This window comes from Bombina bombina, chromosome 6 (assembly GCF_027579735.1).
Source record: "Bombina bombina isolate aBomBom1 chromosome 6, aBomBom1.pri, whole genome shotgun sequence".
Classification (NCBI taxonomy): domain Eukaryota; kingdom Metazoa; phylum Chordata; class Amphibia; order Anura; family Bombinatoridae; genus Bombina; species Bombina bombina.
Window position 1 is genome coordinate 1018123188 of NC_069504.1, and position 19987 is coordinate 1018143174.

At 37.1% G+C, this 19987-nt stretch overlaps 1 long non-coding RNA gene across 1 annotated transcript; it reads right to left on the reverse strand.

The window, feature by feature from the left end:
* Positions 1 to 6242: 6242 nt before the first annotated feature.
* Positions 6243 to 19184, reverse strand: LOC128664068 (uncharacterized). The gene is made up of 2 exons (XR_008402918.1): positions 7092 to 19184; positions 6243 to 6896 (listed from the first exon to the last, which is right to left on the reverse strand). It is a non-coding gene; the product is annotated as an uncharacterized LOC128664068 (long non-coding RNA).
* Positions 19185 to 19987: the final 803 nt, after the last annotated feature.

Below are 19987 nucleotides of genomic sequence, written 5' to 3' on the forward strand. Positions count from 1 at the left end.
TATATATGCAGCCACCAATCAGCAGCTAAAACCTAGGTTATTTGCTGCTCCTAAGCGTTCCCAGATAAACCATTCAGCAAAGGACAACAAGAGAAGGAAACAAATTAAATAATAGAAGTAATTTGGAAAGTTGTTTAAAATTGTATTCTCTATCTGAATCACGAAAAAAAAATGTTGGGTTTCATGTCCCTTTAATATCACACAATTCTGCACATACTGTAGAATTATGTTACATTCTTTTTTACACTTACTGTTCCTTTAACTCACCAGTTGTAACCCTTAGCTATCCATTCAAAGTATAGGATGAGCTATAACAATGTTGTCTGCATTCTGTGGAAATCTTTTTTTTCTTTACTATTCATTGTGCGCTATTCTTAGTGCAGGGCGCAATAAGGATAACACACCCTGCACTAACAGTTGCACTGCACTTGTAACATAGTTTATTATATTTAAACCCATTCTCCCATTTCTTTCATTCCCATTTCAGCTTATGGGTCCTTTTTAAATGTCCAAAACCATTTAAACTAAAAATAAAAGTCAAACTCTTCCACTCGCAAAGACTTTTAGCTGTATTATTGAAATTAGTGTAAGAGAAAATATTACTCAAATGCATCACTGCCATCTAGTGGTAGTTGCTATACTATGGAAATAAGTGTAAGAAAGGAGTATATTACTCAAATGCATCACTGCCATCTAGTGACAGTTGCTATAACAGCTACTGCATATCAATGGAGTACAGGTGGCCCTCGTTTCACAACGGTTCAATTTACACCGTTTCAGAATAACAACCTTTTTTCCAGTCATGTGACTGCTATTAAAAAGCATTGAGAAGCAGTGCATTTATTAAAATTGCCACTAGGTGGAGCTGTCCACTTTTGTTGCAGCAAAGCCAAGCAAGCTGAAATGAATCAGTTTAACCAGACCTGAGCTATTGAGCAGATTTCAAAGGAACAAGATCTTCCTGTCTATAACTCAGTCCAGATTGGAATGCACAGAAAGAACTGTTTGCAGAAAAATGCAAGTGAAGTCTGTGTTGTGTGATTATTTTATTAGGTTTATAATGCTGTTTAGCAAATGTTTTTGTTCATTTAACTTAGTTTATTATATATTTTGTGTTGTGTGATTATTTTATTAGGTTTATAATGTTGTGTAGCATTGAAAGTCTTCATTTCAAATCTTTAAAAATAATGTATTAAGTGTTACTTATGACAATTTTGAGAGGGGCCTAGAACCTATCTCCCTTACTGCCCATTGACTTACATTATAAACTGGGTTTCAATTTACAACGGTTTCGATTTACAACCATTCCTTCTGGAACCTAACCCTGGCGTAAACTGAGGGCTACCTGTATTTTGTAGTCAGAAGCGTGTTTAGCAAGTTAGCTTTACAAATTTAAGGGCATTCTACTGTAATCTGTAGTTTTGAAGAAAGAAAAATGTTTTCTGTGATTTCACAATATGTTAACTTCAAATGTATTTTACACTCAACAGCTATATTCCAATCAGATTTTTTTGAGAAGATTCTCACAGATTGTTAAACTGTAAAATTTGTAAACAATTTTTAAAAAAGAGAGAATATTAATTCATGATTGCAATAAAAGTTTGCTATTTTAGGTTAAGAGATATGCTAGTGTAAAAAGTAAACATTCTTAATTTATTTTCGACTCTTTCCCACACCAGCAATCATGTTTTTGGATTCTTGCTAAAAAAACCTACGGCTAGATTACGAGTTTTGCGTTATGAGCTGTGCGGTGCTAACGTGCAGTTTATTCTCACCGCTCCCTTTCCTACAGTGCTGGTATTATGGGTTTTTACAAACCTGGCGTTAACAGGCAAGAAGTGAGCGTAGAGCAAAATTGCGCTCCACACTGCACTCCAATACCAGCGCTGCTTAAGTGAGAAGTGAGCTGGTTATACGTGCTTGTGCGTGATTTCCCCATAGACATCAATGGGGAGAGCCGGCTGAGAAAAAGTCTAACACCTGCAATAAAGCAGCGTAAAACTCAGTAACGCAGCCCCATTGATTCCTATGGGGAAACTAAAGTTATGTTTACACCTAACACACTAACATGAGCCCCGAGTCTAAACACCCCTAATCTTACACTTATTAACCCCTAATCTGCCGCCCCCGACATCGCCGACACATGCATTATATTTATTAACCCCTAATCTGCCGCTCCGGACCCCGCCACCACCTACATTATACTTATGAACCCCTAATCTGCTGCCCCCAACATCGCCGACACCTACATATTTATTAACCCCTAATCTGCTGCCCCTAACATCGCCGCAACCTACCTACATTTATTAAACCCTAATCTACCGTCCCCAACATTATCGCCAATATTCTAAATTTATTAACCCCTAAACCTAAGTCTAACCCTAACTTAAATATAATTTAAATAAATAAATACAAATTCCTATCATTAACTATATAATTCCTATTTAAAACTAAATACTTACCTATAAAATAAACCCTAAGCTAGCTACAATATAACTAATAGTTACATTGTATCTAGCTTAGGGTTTATTTTTATTTTACAGGCAAGTTTGTATTTATTTTAACTAGGTAGAATAGTTACTAAATAGTTATTAACTATTTACTAACTACCTAGCTAAAAAAAATACAAATTGTAAAATAAAACCTAACCTAAGTTACAATAACACCTCATGCTACCAATTAAATAAAATTAGCTAAATTACAAAAACACTAAATTACAGAAAATAAAAAACAAATTACAGATCTTTAAACTAATTACACATATTCTAAGAGCCCTATAAAAATAAAAAAGCCCCCCAAAATAAAAAAAAAACCCTAGCCTAAACTAAACTATCAATAGCCCTTAAAAGGGCCTTTTGTGGGGCATTTCTTTTACCTGAAAAAAAAAATACAAACATCACCCCCAAAATAAAATACTAACTTAAAAAAACCTAAGCTCCCCATTGCCCTGAAAAGGGCATTTGGAAATAAACCCACCCAATACACTCTTAAAAAATCCTAACACTAACCCCCAAATATTCACTTACCGGGAGAAGTCTTCAAGCGGCAAGATGTCCTCAACGAAGCCGGCAGAAGTGGTCTTCCAGACGGGCAGAAGTCTTCATCCAGACGGCATCTTCTATCTTCATCCTTCCGACGCGGACCGGCTCCATCTTCAAGACATCCGGCGCGGAGCATCCTCTCCAATCGACGGCTTCTTCGGAATGAATGTACCTTTAAGTGACGTCATCCAAGATGGCCTTCCTTAGATTCCGATTAGCTGATAGAATCCTATCAGCCAATCGGAATTAAGGTAGAAAAAATCCTATTGGCTGATGCAATCAGCCAATAGGATTGAGCTGGCAATCTATTGGCTGTTCCAATCAGCCAATAGAATGCAAGCTCAATTCTATTGGCTGATTGGATCAGCCAATAGGATTTAAGTTCAATCCTATTGGCTGATTGCATCAGCCAATAGGATTTTGTATACCTTAATTCCGATTGGCTGATAGAATTCTATCAGCCAATCGGAATCTAAGGGATGCCATCTTGGATGACGTCACTTAAAGGTACATTCATTCCGAAGAAGCCGTCGATTGAGGAGGATGCTCCCCGCCGGAAGTCTTGAAGATGGAGCCGCTCCGCGTCGGAAGGATGAATATAGAAGATGCCGTCTGGATGAAGACTTCTGCCCGTCTGGAGGACCACTTCTGCCAGCTTCGCTCAGGACATCTTGCCACTTGAAGACTTCTCCCGGTAAGTAAATCTTCGGGGGTTAGTGTTAGGTTTTTTAAGGGTGTATTGGGTGGGTTTATTTTTTAGGTTAGGGCTTTGGGCTGCAATAGAGCTAAATGCCCTTTTAAGGGCAATGCCCATCCAAATGCCCTTTTCAGGGCAATGGGGAGCTTAGGTTTTTTTTAAGTTAGTATTTTTTTTTGGGGGTTGGTTGTGTGGGTGGTAGGTTTTACTGTTGGGGGGGGTGTTTGTATTTAATTGTAGTGTAGTGTTAGGTGTTATTGTAACTTAGGTTAGGTTTTATTTTACCGGTAAATTTGTATTTATTTTAGCTAGGTAGTTAGTAAATAGTTAATAACTATTTAGTAACTATTCTACCTAGTTAAAATAAATACAAACTTTCCTGTAAAATAAAAATAAACCCTAAGCTAGATACAATGTAACTATTAGTTATATTGTAGCTAGCTTATGGTTTATTTTATAGGTAAGTATTTAGTTTTAAATAGGAATTATTTAGTTAATGATAGGAATTTTATTTAGATTTATTTAAATTATATTTAAGTTAGGGGGTGTTAGGGTTAGACTTAGGTTTAGGGGTTAATAAGTATAATGTAGGTGCGGCGATATTAGGGGTGGCAGATTAGGGGTTAATAATATTTAACTAGCGATTGCAAGGCGGGAGTGCGGGAGTGCGGCAGTTTAGGGGTTAATATGTTTATTATAGTAGGGGCGATGTCCGGAGCGGCAAATTAGGGGTTAATAATTTTATTTTAGTGTTTGCGATGCAAGGACCTCGGTTTAGGAGTTAATATGTAGTTTATGGGTGTTAGTGTACTTTTTAGCACTTTAGTTATGAGTTTTATGCTACAGCTTTGTAGTGTAAAACTCTTAACTACTGACTTTAAAATGCGTTAGGAATCTTGGCGGTAGAGGCTGTACCGCTCACTTTTTGGGCTCCCAGGACAAACTCGTAATACCGGCGCTATGGAAGTCCCATAGGAAAAAGCCTTTACGAAATTTACGTAAGTTGGTTTGCGGTAAGGCTAAAAAAGTGTGCGGTACACCTATACCTGCAAGACTCGTAAAAGCAGCGGGAGTAAAAAAGCAGCGTTTGGACCTGTTAACGCTGCTTTTTCACCTTACCGCACAACTAGTAATCTAGCCGCTATTTTTTACGATGGAGACAAAATGTTCTCAGCTATCACAAACACATTAAAAGAGACTTTTTGAAACCAGTTTTGACTTTTTCAAATTCGACACCTCAAGGCACTTGATAGAGCATCAGAAAGGCATTTTGGGCATATTTGCAACTATCCCAATACTAGTTGGAAAGGACCAGTAAACATAGTAGATTTGCATAATCAACAAATGCATGATAACAAGACAATGCAACAGCACTTAGTATGAACTTCAAGTGAATAGATTTTTTTTCTGACAATTTTAAAAGTTATGTCTATTTCCACTCCCCCTGTACCATGTGACAGCCATCAGCCAATCACAAATGCATATAAGTTTATTCTGTGAATTCTTGCACATGCTCAGTAGGAGCTGGTGACTCAAAAAGTTTAAATATAAAAAGACTGAACATTTTGTTAATGGAAGTAAATTGGAAAGTTGTTTAAAATTGCACGCACTATCTGAATCACGAAACTTTAATTTTGACTTGAGTGTCCCTTTAACATACATGGTATTGATTCATTAAAGCTCTATTCATCACTCGTGTATAGGCTGTCTACAGTGGACAGGGCACACATATACATATGTATATGTGGTGAGTATGTGATATCCTGTACAGCTAAAGGGATCTGTAGGAAACGTCCCTTCAGGACCCCAACATCTACACCAGGGCTAATCTTCTCAGACACCTATATGTTGGAACAACCTGAAAGATCACAGGCTTGGCCCCACTCTAAACGGGTAGAAACTGATCTCTATCAAGCAGGAAAGGTAGGGCATATATAGGGGTCAGACTCCACCATTCACACTTGATATAATAAAACATAGTATAGTATGTAAAACATGTTTGTTAATGCTGCCAAATCAATAACCTCATTTAAATCTAAAGGGAATAAGGATAGGAATTTATAGATCCAAAAAGTCTCCCTCTGTCTGAGTTTAGTGAATCTATTGTGCTTATGGGAGGGTGGAATGCTCTCTAGAGGAGTGATATGGAGTCTGGAAGCAATGTCCACATATTTCAGTCCTAAAAATGTACCCACCTGTTTTGATACAGTTCTATGATGATGTGAGAGAATGTAGCTGTTATTATTATTACCTGATGTAACTGGTACAGTACTCCGTTTTATTTACCTCATTACAACAAAAACAGTGTGCGCTCATGTGTGGTTTCCTTTCAAACTCTATTAACTACATTATAAACATTTCTTTTGTAATTAGAAACAGGCTTTAGAACCTGCCTGTGATATGTAAATGACTACATGAATACATTATTTGCCTGCTAAAATAAAATCATTTAAAACAAATGTCCAAAATAATATAATAACTTCACCACAAATTTAAAAAAAAAGTACAGTAGGTAACAATGTTATTTTATTTCTTCTTTGAATAATTTAAAGATCACAAACAAAATAATAAAACAGCGAGTAACTTCTTCACACCCATTGAAAACAAACTGTACATTAATAAACTATTGTCCTGCACGAATTTGATTCAAATAAGAGTAAATCTGAAATAAAAATAAACAAACAAGCAGTACAGTTGCATTCTTTTTTTTAATACAGACTTTTTCTCTGTTTATCACAATACAATTTAACGTAAATAAAACAGGACACATTATCCACAACCTTACTCGTCCTTTCACACATGCTCAGTAGCTGATATGAAGCATTATATAATATATTCAATAATGTAATGAGGTTAGACTCACGAGCAGGATTGGCATGCTATAGGTTGGAATATGTATATGAAACGTGATATATATATATATAAGGGATCGATGTCAGCCAATGCACTTGCAGCTTGTTACAAATAACTTCTGCTTTTCATGGGTCTTCTGTTAATAAAATAATTGTCAAACACTACAAATGTCAATAAGAGGTTAGCATAAGATTGTCAAGCGTGCTTGTTATTTACAGTAATGATGTCTACAGACTTCAGCTATCTCCTGTTTGTGTAATGGGTATTTCCATATGAAGGGGGGGGGGGGGGAGTGTCTGCTGTTCCTGCTTTCCCAGACCCTTTCACTGAGTGTCCCAGCCTAATCTCATCAAAAGTGCTGAACTGGGAGCTTTTAACTATGTTTTATATTGGATTTTTATATCAGTATCTGTGCAAATTTTTCTTTATAGTAGTGTTTATTACATGCAAATATTTGTAAACTGGTGTATACTTTCCCTTTAAAGAAGCATGAAAGGGACAATGTACCGTAAAATTGTTTTCCCCTTAATGTGTTTACAACATGTCATACGAGCTGCAGAGTTTAAAGTATGAGAAATCGTTCCTCTCTGTTCATTTTTATATATGAAATAGCGGTCTGATAATTTTGAACCAGGCTGAGCTTACAGGGAAAGCAGGGCTCATTAGTATATATGTATATGTATATATATTTTATATTTCTATAGACAGTGACACCAATACTAAGAGAGAACAATGGAAAATCAGCATTTTAGTATCACTCTGTCTCACCAACTACTGGGAGTGTAATTTCTTCTAAACCTTATTGTTTACAAAGCTTTTTTATAACCAGCGTTTAAGCATTGAAATATTTAATATAGGTGGGGATACAACAGGCAAATGCAGCTATTTAAAATAACAAAACAAAAAGGTAAAGGAACAATTTGTATACAATTCAATACACTCTAGTAGATAAAAATGGATCATTAGGAACACAAAGTCCAATGTATAAGTTTCTAGGTTAACAAAGGCTATTTGGCAGCTGACAATATAACAAAAATAAAATTGTTTGGATTGATCTTTTTGTACATTGTATCACATAAAATTAATTCACAATAAAAATTAACATTTTTAAATTAACATCTTGAGTTCCAAAACCATTGTAATATGAGTTGAACAATATTAATGCAATTTTAATATAGGCATGTAGGAGGGTTATACTGAGCATGTTTGCTTAACGGATCTTTAAAAAAAAAAAAATACAAAATGTTTTTACTGTAATAATATTTTTTTTTCCAATCATTGAGAAGAAATCATTGTCAGATTTTCATCTTCAATCAAGAACAACAGATCACTATACAAGAATCTTCATGTGAAAAATTAGTGTGTATCAAAGGGACATTCCACCCAAAATTGGAATCCACATGGATGCATTTCAGTTTTGAATAGAAGCATTTTTGTCATACACATGTGTTAGCAAAATGCTTCTAATAAAAGCCATAGATGTTTCAAATGCATTGTGCACCAGCATTTTAAACACAGCACTTTCTCAGAGAGCCTAAGGTGATTGTATCATCTGGTAATGGCTCAATTTGTTAATATAATAAAAGCCCCACTGGCACTCAGAACAGCTGCAGTATTTAAAATGCTGGTGTACTAAGAATATACAGCTATCCTTCAAGTGCACTTGCAGAGAAAAATGTTATTCCTCTATGTGCATTTAAATTTTGACCGGAATAACCCTTTAAAAACATGATCTTGGTAGCCAACACACAAGAAGGAAGCTAAACATTAATATTTTGCTCACAATTATGTGACTGCCGAAAGATAAAACAAACATGCTATAACTTAAAGGGACAGTCTACATGATTATTTTATTGTTTAAAAAGATAAACAACACCTTTACTACCTATTTCCCATATAACTAACATTGGTATATAAATATACTTTATAACTTCTAAATATCTGCCTGTTTCTAAGCCCCTGAAGACCTGCTCCTATCTCAGTGCATTTTATTAGCTTTTCACAGCTAGACAGTGCTAGGTGTGTCATATAGATAACATTGTGCTCACTCCCGTGGAGTTATTCAGGAACCAGCACTAATTTGCTAAAATGCAGATTTGTAAAAAGCACTGAGATAAGGGTGCAGTCTTCAGAGACTTAGATACAAGGTAATCACAGAGGTAAAAATTATATTTCTATAACAGTGTTGGTTATGCAAAACTGGGGAACGGTTAATAAAGGGATTATCTATCTTTTAAAACAATAACAATTTTCAAGTAGACAGCCCCTTTAATATTACTAAAATGTGAATATGAAAACAAAACATTTTATTAAAATTACTGATAAGTCTTTTCTAGATGCAGTCATTATTGCTGATTTTTCACATTTTCAGCAGATCTGTTTGCTGTAGAAGATATCATGTATTTGGCTATTATACAACACATGTAAATTTTAGGACGTCTACTAGTGATGGTCTATACAAGGATGATTGAAAAAAAGGCTCAATGAATCTAGATAATTTATTGATATTTATTGTATTGTATTGGCCATGTGCAAAATAACTGTTCCATTCCAATACAACTTGAAATATGCTGAAACACCCAGTTTTGCATTTTATTAAGAGCCTTTAGCTGTCAAATTTGATAAGTGAAACCCCCCCCCCCACAATTTATGCTTACCCGATAAATTCAATTTTTTGAGGTGGTAAGAGTCCACAAGTTCATTACTTCTAGGAATTCAGTTCCTGGCCACTAGGAGGAGATTCACAAAACTCCAAGAGTTCTCTATCCCTCCCACATCACTGATAAGCCAGTTTTATGTATAGCCAAGAAGGAGAAAGATAGGAAAGAATAGAAAATGGAAATTAGGTGCAAAAACACTAGAACTGCTGGCAGCAAATTACAAAAAATATATATTAGGCAGGCCTTACGGACTCTCACCACCTCGAAAGAAATGAATTTATCAGTTAAGCATAAATTATGTTTTCTTTCGTAAGGTGGTGAGAGTCTATGAGTTAATTACTTTTGAGAAATAATACCCAAGCTATGGGGTCAACGAGTAATGAGTGAGGGAAATACATAGAAAAAAGGCAAGCACCTAATTTCGTGAAACTGTAGCCTGGAGGACTTTCCTACCAAAGGCTGCTTCCACTGAAGCAAAAACATCAAAATGATAAAATGTATTATTAAATTTATGCAGGGATGACCATGTTGCTGCCTTGCAAATTTGTTCCTATGAAGCCTCATTCCTGAGAGCTCAGGAAATAAAAAACTGATCTTCTAGAATGAGCAGTAATAGGCTTTGGGTAAGACTTCCCCGCCTCCAAGTAAGCCTTGTGAACTAAAAGTTTCAACCATGAAGCCAGGGTAACTGCCAAGGCCTTTTGTCCCCTATGTAGGTCAGAAAAATTAAACAAACTAGAGGTCTGTTTATAGTGGTCTGAAGATACAATTTTAAGGCTTGCGCAACATCCAAATTATGCAAAAGTCTTTCCTTATAATTATGAGGATTAGGACAAAGAGAATGAACCACAATTTCTCTATTGATGTTATCTGACAATATACCTTTTGGCAAAAATATCTAAATTGGTCCGCAAAACCACCTTGTCCTGATGCAAGACTAAATAAGGAGGATTACAAGAAAGCGCAGACAACTCTGAAATTCATTAAGCAGAATAGATTGCTAAGAAAAGTACTACTTTCCAAGATAGAAACAAAATATCAAGAGAACGCATAGGTTCAAAATGTGACCCTGCAGGACCCGTAGTATCAAGCGAAGGTTCCAGGGAGGAGAAATTGGTTTAATAAAGGGTTTCAATCTGATCAAAGTTTGAACAAAACTCTGGATATCTGGAAGTTCAGCAATTTTCTTGAACTGGACAATAATCCCTTATCTATATTATCTTGTAAAAACTGAAGAACTCTGAAGGAATACCAATTAAAGCTATGTGACTCACACCACAAAATAAAAATTTTCCTGTCTTGTGATACATTCTTCTAGTGACTGGTTTTGTTGCTTCAACCAAAATACTTATTACTGCCTCATTCAATTTCCAAGCCATCAGGTTCAGAGACTCAAGATGTTGATGACAAAATGAACCTACAGTTAAACGGTCTGGATAAAGGGGAACAAATAATGGAAGAGAACTGGACATTTGAACTAGGTCTGCAAACCAAGTTTTGCGAGACCAAGCTGGAGCTATGAGAATCACTGATAACAGTTCCTGTTTTATCCAAGCTATCACTTATGGAAGTAAAAAAGTAGGAGTAAATAAATAAGCCAAACGAAAAGACCAAGGAGCTTTTAGAGCATCTATGTTCTCCGCACAAGGATCCCTGGACTTCGGAAATATATGGGCAGCTTGTGATTTAATCAAGAGGCCCAATTTCTGGACTATCTGATTGAAGACATCTGAATGAAGAGACCATTCCCCCAAAAGAAAGGTTTGGTGACATATAATCCACATCCCTGTTGTTCACACGTGGAATGTGAATCACAGAAATTATACAATGGTTCTCTGCCTATTGGCTAATGCAAGATACCTCCTTTATTGCCAGAGAACAATGAGTACGTCCTTGATGATTGATATATGCTGCAGCCGTGACATTGTCCGACTAAATACGAAGAAGAGACTCATTCTTCCGAATAGGCCAGCTTTTAAGATCACCCGAAGTTCTAGAATATTTATTGGTAACCTCACCTCCTAAGGTATCAAAACTCCTACTAGTGGCTAGGAACTGAATTCCCAGAAGTAATGGACTTTTACCACCTTACGAAAGAAGCAGTGCTGAAAATCTGTTAAAAACGTACAAATAAATTGGGTAGTGATCACTTTGAACTGGACTGCCCCATTTTATGTATAAGACCTTTTTTTCTGTGAGCCGAAAAAAACTGTGATTGTGACAGTCTTATTTACTCGATCAGGAAGGTCTGGAAAACATTCTAGACACACATGTGGTTACGGTACAGCTGTATAAGCATGGCTTGATAAAACAAGGTGTTAAAAAATAGTTTATTTTAAGTGCTGCTTAGTGGCCACTTGTAAAAGCAATATATTAAACTGATCTACAGTGGGTACTTGTATAAACCTTAATGAGACATAGAAGTTATATATTGTTACTAAGGCATCACTTCCTTTCTCTGCCAACGTTCACAAATAGTCAAATTGATTTAAACAGCATATTTTTGTGTTTATAACATATAAAGAAACAAAACAAAAAAAACATACCTATTTAGCAGGGCTAGATTTGTATCCCTTACCTCAAATGCTAAGTGCAAAATAAATCTTAGCACTTCCAATGATCAAGAATCTTCCTTTTCAACATACATGTATAAATCCCCAAATCTGGAATTCTAAAATCCAGAATATTTCTCAAATCTAGAATTTTACATTAATATCTTTTTTAAAGTAAAATTATTCAAAAGTACCATTTTGCCCACCAGTAAGTCACTGTCTTCTTTGCCTGTGTCTTTGGTTTCTTTTTTGTGTTCTAAATCCAAAACTATAGCCTTTATTTATTTAAAACAGTAACAATTGCCTTTCTGATTACAGTACTGTACTATCTTTCTGATGGTACTATGTATACAAAAAGGATATAAAAACTACATTTAGGTTGCATGTTTAAGATGTATTTGGACATGTAAATATTGCCTAAATTACATAACTGGTTGGATTGGAATAGCCAATAGAATGCAAGCTCAATCCTATTGGCTGATTGGATCAGCCAATAGGATGAAAGCTGAATCCTATTGGCTGATTGCAACAGCCAATAGGATTTTTTCCTCCTTAATTCCTATTGTCTGATAGAATTCTATCAGCCAATCGGAATGTAAGGGAACCCATATTGAATGACGTCATTTAAAGGGAAACTTTATTCTTCAACAGACGTCGGAAGAAGAGGGACTTTGGGCAGTAAAAGAGCTAAATGCACTTTTAAGGGCAATGCCCATACAAATGCCCTTTGGTTTTTTTAGATAGTTTTTATTTGGGGGGTTCGGTTGTGTGGGTGGTGGGTTTTACTGTTGGGGTTTTTTTTTTTTTTTTTTTACAGGTAAAAGAGCCGATTTCTTTGGGGCAATGCCCCGCAAAAGGCCCTTTTAAGGGCCATTGGTAGTTTAGTGTAGGCTAGGTTTTTTTTTATTTATGGGGGACGTTATTTTGATAAGGCTCTTAGATTAGGTATAATTATTTTTTGTAACTTAGTTGTTATTTTTTTGTAATTTAGTACATTTTAATTTGTAGATTTAAATAACTAGAGTAGGGTTAGGTTTTTAAATATGTAATATAGTTAATTTAATTGTTAGTTTAATGTAATTGTAGTATAATAGGGTAGGTTAATAAATAGTTTAATATAGTTTAATTTAATTCTAAAGGTAAGTTTAAATTTATTATAAGATAGGGATGAGGTAATTTTAATATAAAGTTATCGGATTGTTAGGTTTAGGGATTAATAGCTTAATTTAGTTTATGGCGATGTGGGGGGGGCTGGCAGTTTAGGGGTTAATAGGTTTAGTTAGTGGTAGTGATGTGGGAGGCCAGGGGTTTAGGGGTTAATAGGTAGTTTATGGGCGTTTAGTGTACTTTTTAGCACTTTAGTTATGAGTTTTATGCTACAGATTTGTAACTTAAAACTCATAACTACTGACTTTCAGTTTACGGTATGGATCTTGACGGAATAGGGTGTAGCACTCACTTTTTGGTCTCCCAGGCAGACTCGTAATACCGGCACAAAGGTCCATTGAAAAATGACTTTTTGAAAGCTGCTGTAATTAAGTTGCGTTACGGCCAAAAAAAGTGTACGGTGCCCCTAAACCTGCAAGACTCGTAATACCAGCGGTAGTGAAAAAGAGCCTTAAAGATGCTTTTTCACTCTTACCGCAAAACTCGTAATCTAGCCGTATATTTGCAGTGTAGCTCACGCAGTGTAATATATTTGTAGAAACTGGATAAGACAGGTGAATTAAAACTTTAGGAAAACTATCATAAGTTAATACATTTATTTAGTTGCGGTGAGGTCCGGGAGCGGCGGGATAGGGGTTAAACATTTTAAGTATAGTGGAGGTGTTTAGTGACAGGGTATAAATAAAGTTGGGGAAAAGCCGAATAGCAGCGAGATTGATGACTGTTAGTTAACAACAGTCCGCTGCTCATCGCCCCGTACTTGGTGCGCGGCTCTTTGCCAGCTTTTTTTAATAAATATTGAGATCGTATTCAGGTCCGCGGCAGCAATGTTAGGCGATGTTAGATGAGCGTATTGGTGCCGTCAAATGCAGCATAGTTGACAGCTTGATAATTAGGCCTCATGGTCCTATGTCCTCTCCAAATCACAATGGTGATTTTAAAGGTTTAGCTTAAACTGTGTGCCATTTTGGCAATTGCTTCCGGTACAGGGCAATGATAATTTACCTACTTCGTACCTACTACAGTACTGAATACATTTTTAGCTAAACCATTTCTACCGGGTAGACTTTAAACACTGTTACTAGTTATACTGTCGATACCCGACTCACAGTGTATAATAAGGAAATAGTAGCGGTTTTTGGCTTTACCCGTTACTGACCAAGATAGAATAATTGTCAGACTATCGTTACATATATACATCTCATTTTGTGATTTTTAAGGAACCAGGCTATTGTGCACACGCACTTTGTAGTATACTTATTTTCACAATTAATTTGATTTACTTAACTGTGTTTTTCTAGCTTGATATATTGACACTATCACAAAGTCTGCGGATTGAAAGCTCACCAATTAACTTGCTAGGGGGACTGGTTATCGGTGCAGACTGATCACTGCACCGAATTCAGGGAGGAGTTTGTGTGTCAATTTGTATTTTTGACACGGTTTTACATTTATTTGTATTTAATTTTAATAGTGGAACATTCCACTCTCCTTTTACACATGATTCATATAAAAGTTTAGTTTTAAATCACTCCACTCCACACAATTACACATTGCTATGATTAGCTCTCAGACAGAAGCCTACTCTGCCTTATGGAATGTCTGGTCCTGCTATTCCAACACATTTTCAGATTAAAATTACAAGAAAAGTAGGCATAATGAATGATAAAAGCACACTTCAATGTGTTTCACTATGCAAAATTAAAACTTATGGTTTAAAAGGAACAAGCTCCAAAGACCATATAGTAACTTGCTGCTATGGGGGATGAAGGAAAAACTACCTTGCAACCACAAAAGTTAGACAGAGAGAGCAACTTTTTTTTTTTGTATTACATCACACCAGAATTAAAATAGGTCATAAATGGTATCTCTTATGGTGATATCAGATATAAACTCTTAAAAACACCAGCTAATACTGTATAATGCACACAGTAGGTAGAGCTAGACGAAGAGATACTCTGTTATGATAACTGAAGATAACAAGGAAATCCACTGGTTAGCTTACTCTGTAGGGTTGAGTAACATTTTTATCATGCTAATGTTAAAAGATATACTCAGAGCTAAATGATAGTGACCACTTAAGCTTCTTAATAACATGTGCCCTAGCTCACCAAATAAAAATTGCAAAAAGAGAAACTCAAAAAAGGAGCACCTAAATGGGTAGTGGTATAGGCAGTGAGAGTGTTATATATGGATGATAAAATTAAAACTCCTTTATTTTAACAAAGTATAAAATATATTACATGGATCCATGTGTCTAACAGTAAATTTTATGGAAGAATAAAATGTACATATAACAATTCAGAATAAACATCAAATGTATCTAGTTTCTGGTGGAAACGGAAAGTATCAGTATGGTAAAAAAACCTCCAGAGTTATAGGAGTGAATAGTCAGAAAAAATGTCAGTCCATAGATATTTTAAATGGGACCCGTCAAGGGTGCCCGCTCTCGCCGCTGTTTGCTGTATGCATTGAGCCGCTGGCAGCGCTCATTAGACAGTCGGACGTTGTATCGGGTATTCAGTTGGCAAGTGAGGAATATAAACTTACATTATTCGCCGACAATGTCTTGTTAACATTGACCAGACCCCTGATCTCTCTACCTAATCTCTATAATATTCTAAGGGAGTTCTCGGAGATATTGGGTTATAAGGTTAATTTAGACAAGTGCGAGGCACTCCCGGTCGGTCTCCCCTCTCATACAAAGAAAATGATTGAATTGAATTTTAATCTGACATGGGCAAAAATTCACATTACATATCTTGGGGTTAAGTTAAACAGTAATTTCTCAGACCTATACAAATTAAATTATGAACCCATTTATAAAATGGTTAGGAAAGATCTAAACAACTGGAAAAAGGGCAGGTTCTCGTGGTATGGGAGACTATCGGCTATAAAAATGAATGTTCTTCCCAGGGTTATGTATCTCTTTCGAGCTCTGCCGATTGGGGTCCCCCTGGCAGATTTGAATGCCTTACAGGCAGATTTGCTTCGCTTTCTAAAAGGGGATGGGAAGGCTAGAATTGCTTCACAGCTGTTGAAACAACATGGACAGGTGGGGGGGGGGTCCCGAACCTGATAGAATATTACCAAGCCTCAAGGCTGGCACAATCTACCATTCTGGGGAAAAATTTAAAGGAGGTCATCTGGCCAAGGAGAAGCAGATATAGCGAGGTGCGAGAGCCCGGCAGATGTTTTGTGGGACCCCGCACTGAGAGTGAGGTCACCTACATATAGATCCCCAGTAACAAGTACATATGTGACACATGATCAACCAAAAATTGAAAATATATCCCTCCCAGTCCTGGACACTACCTTTGAAATTTTTACTCCCTCTGCAACTTAGGAAGTTAGCTGGGAAATGGGAAAACAAAGGACTATACAGGGTGGCAGACTTCTTAGAAAAAACCAAGGTATTTACTTTTATTCAGATTCAGGATAGAATTCAACCATATAAATTACATTGGTTCCTTTACCTGCAGATATCATCAGCTATCACTAAATACATATCTAATAGACCGAGACAACCCCTTTCCCTGGGATGAAATTCTGCTAGATTCTAGTAAAGGATTGTTGAGCGCAGATATGAAGGAAAATTGCATTAAGTTGTACTTCAGGTGGTATCGTACGGCTGAACGGACAGCGCACTACTCATCACTAAGTCCAGGAACTTGCTATAGGGGATGTAAGGAGACGGGGACGTACAGGCACATGTGGTGGGATTGCCCAAAATTGCAACCATTATGGGTGAAGCTTTCGGAGCTGCTGGGTAACACAATAAATGAACACATTACACTAACGATAGCCCAGGCGCTCCTGAACGATAAGGTAAAACCATTTAACTCTGCAGTTAACACATACATTAAAACTCTTTGTACTTATTTACGAATTTGCATAGCTAGACATTAGAAGGTGGGTGCACCAAGTTGGACAGAGGTTATGGATAAAATTAATGACGCATACACAATGTCAGAGTTGGCTGCGTGGACTACTGATCAGTTCCAAAAAGTGTTGTTTCATTGGATTATGAGAGAGGTGGGCTAAATGTGACCTCCACGGGAAATACATGGGTAGAAGGAATGGAGGGAAGTTGAGGTGGTTGCAGTGTTAACAATTTCTGTAGCAACCTCTGGATATAGGGCCATTTAGTACACTTGCTATTGGTTAGAGTTCTTGGAAATACCGGGAGGGGGGGGGCGGGGGGAGGAGGGTATAGTTTCTAGTTAGGTATAGTTTATTTCATACTGGTTCATTTAGGGTGAAGGGCATGATAGGCTGAGCTCTGTTTGTATCTTTGTGTTTTCAGTGCCACTCAGGAGTACAAGAGATTGTTATTATATGACTTGTTGACATGTCTGTACAACCTATTTATAACTCGTATAGGTTTCTTGTGAGATTTGTAAGATTACCAAAAATTCAATAAAAATTATTTCAATTAAAACCTATTTGCTAAAAAAAGGCAGTATTTAAAACACAAGTTATTTCTATCTTCTAAAAATACAATCATAAAATCACAATTCATATATGATAACAATATAGAGTGTGCACTCTTAAAAACATGTAAAACTAAAAAAGGGGGGTCTTCCCTCTGTAGTTTAAATTAAGTGGGGCTGTAGCCACAAATAAGTAATGTTCCTTATTTGGAGGATCGCAAAAAAAGACATGGCTCACACCTTCTGCTCTGAAGGCTCACTGAAATGCCACTTTTATTATGTGTTTATACTTGCACTGTGTTTTAGCATCCAACACTTTAAACCCTCCTGTATGCAGCTTGTTGTCTGTGTTTTTTGTTACCTCTTTCCCCAGGTTCCTTTATGCAGTCAGAATCTCCTTAGGACTGAAAGGTTACTGTGTTAGCAGCTTTTATCATTCGTGTGACAGACCCTTCTGTCAGTACTGAAAGAGTTAACTTTGTTCAGCTTTAAGAAGCTATTTTCTAAAGACAAGGTTGCTAGCCTCAGCTATTGTGTACTGTAATTAAGTTTAGTGATAAACATTCACATTGTTTAATCACATCCAGAGAGCAGACGCCCAAGTGATAAGAAAGACTAAATTGTTTATCTGCTTAAGTAATGTAATTCTATTGTATCATGTCAAAGGGCGTTTTCCCTCTATCTAATGTACAATATTCTTTTCAACCCCCCATCTGGGGTCAGACCTGCATAAATACTGGGCATGTAGCCTTCAATAAAGTGCATTCTGTTTTTACCTTCAATGTGGAGCCTGGTCTCATGTTTGAGGGGGGAACTGGCTGGGTTGTGAGTTGCTGATCCCATATTCAGGACATCGTTCATCTGGTATTAACCCTTGGTATCCTGCTGGTACCGTAACATTGGTGGCAAGCGACGGGATGATCCTTATCGCCCAGAAGAGCAACTACACAAGCCAGTAACCTCAGGAAGAGGGGGATTATTACAATACTGACTAAGATGGAAGGAGTACCAGGGACCGAAGGAACCAATGGGCCCAGCATATCAGACAGAACCCCCGAAGAAGCAAGCTTTGATCGGGCGGTTAAAATAAGACTGGCACATTATGGCCCCAACTCATCTGCGGAAATTATCGACCGGGTCATAGCAGCTGTGGAGGCCAACCTACTTCGCTAAAGCGGCGCTGCAGCAGCCCAAGTCACAGCAACCCCAGTGGAAAAGAGAAAAGTAAATTTTGCAGCTTTTAAAAACTTCCTGGAAACAGAAGGAGAGATTGATGGGTACCTTGCGGATTTTTAGAGGCAATGTGCACTACACCAGGTACCCGCAGAGGACTGGGTCACGATATTATCCGGAAAATTATCCGGCCGGGCCAGAGAGGCTTTTCGGGCCATTCCAGATGAGGAAGTCGGGGATTATAATACTGTAAAAGAGGCTCTGCTCTCCAGGTATGCGGTTACACCGGAGGCATACCGGAGGCGGTTCAGAGACATTGTTAAATTAGCTGGTGATTCCTACGTTGAGTGGGCATATAAGGTGCACCGCACAGCAGCTCACTGGATGGCGGGGTGCCAAGCCGTATCCGGGGAAGAGGTGCTGCAGCTATTCCTGTTGGAACATTGCTTTGACAAGTTATCAGCAGGAGTTAGAGAGTGGGTTCGGGACCGTAAACCCTCCACATTGCATGAAGCTGCTCGCCTAAAAACATAATTTATGTAAGAACTTACCTGATAAATTCATTTCTTTCATATTAGCAAGAGTCCATGAGCTAGTGACGTATGGGATATACATTCCTACCAGGAGGGGCAAAGTTTCCCAAACCTTAAAATGCCTATAAATACACCCCTCACCACACCCACAATTCAGTTTAACGAATAGCCAAGAAGTGGGGTGATAAAAAAGTGCGAAAGCATATAAAATAAGGAATTGGAATAATTGTGCTTTATACAAAAAAATCATAACCACCACAAAAAGGGTGGGCCTCATGGACTCTTGCTAATATGAAAGAAATGAATTTATCAGGTAAGTTCTTACATAAATTATGTTTTCTTTCATGTAATTAGCAAGAGTCCATGAGCTAGTGACGTATGGGATAATGATTACCCAAGATGTGGATCTTTCCACACAAGAGTCACTAGAGAGGGAGGGATAAAATAAAGACAGCCAATTCCTGCTGAAAATAATCCACACCCAAAATAAAGTTTAATAAAAAACATAAGCAGAAGATTCAGACTGAAACCGCTGCCTGAAGTACTTTTCTACCAAAAATTGCTTCAGAAGAAGAAAATACATCAAAAAGGTAGAATTGAAAAAGTATGCAAAGAGGACCAAGTTGCTGCTTTGCAAATCTGATCAACCGAAGCTTCATTCCTAAACACCCAGGAAGTAGAAACTGACCTGGTAGAATGAGCTGTAATCCTCTGAGGCGGAGTTTTACCCGACTCAACATAGGCAAGATGAATTAAAGATTTCAACCAAGATGCCAAAGAAATGGCAGAAGCTTTCTGGCCTTTTCTAGAACCGGAAAAGATAACAAATAGACTAGAAGTCTTTCGGAAAGACTTAGTAGCTTCAACATAATATTTCA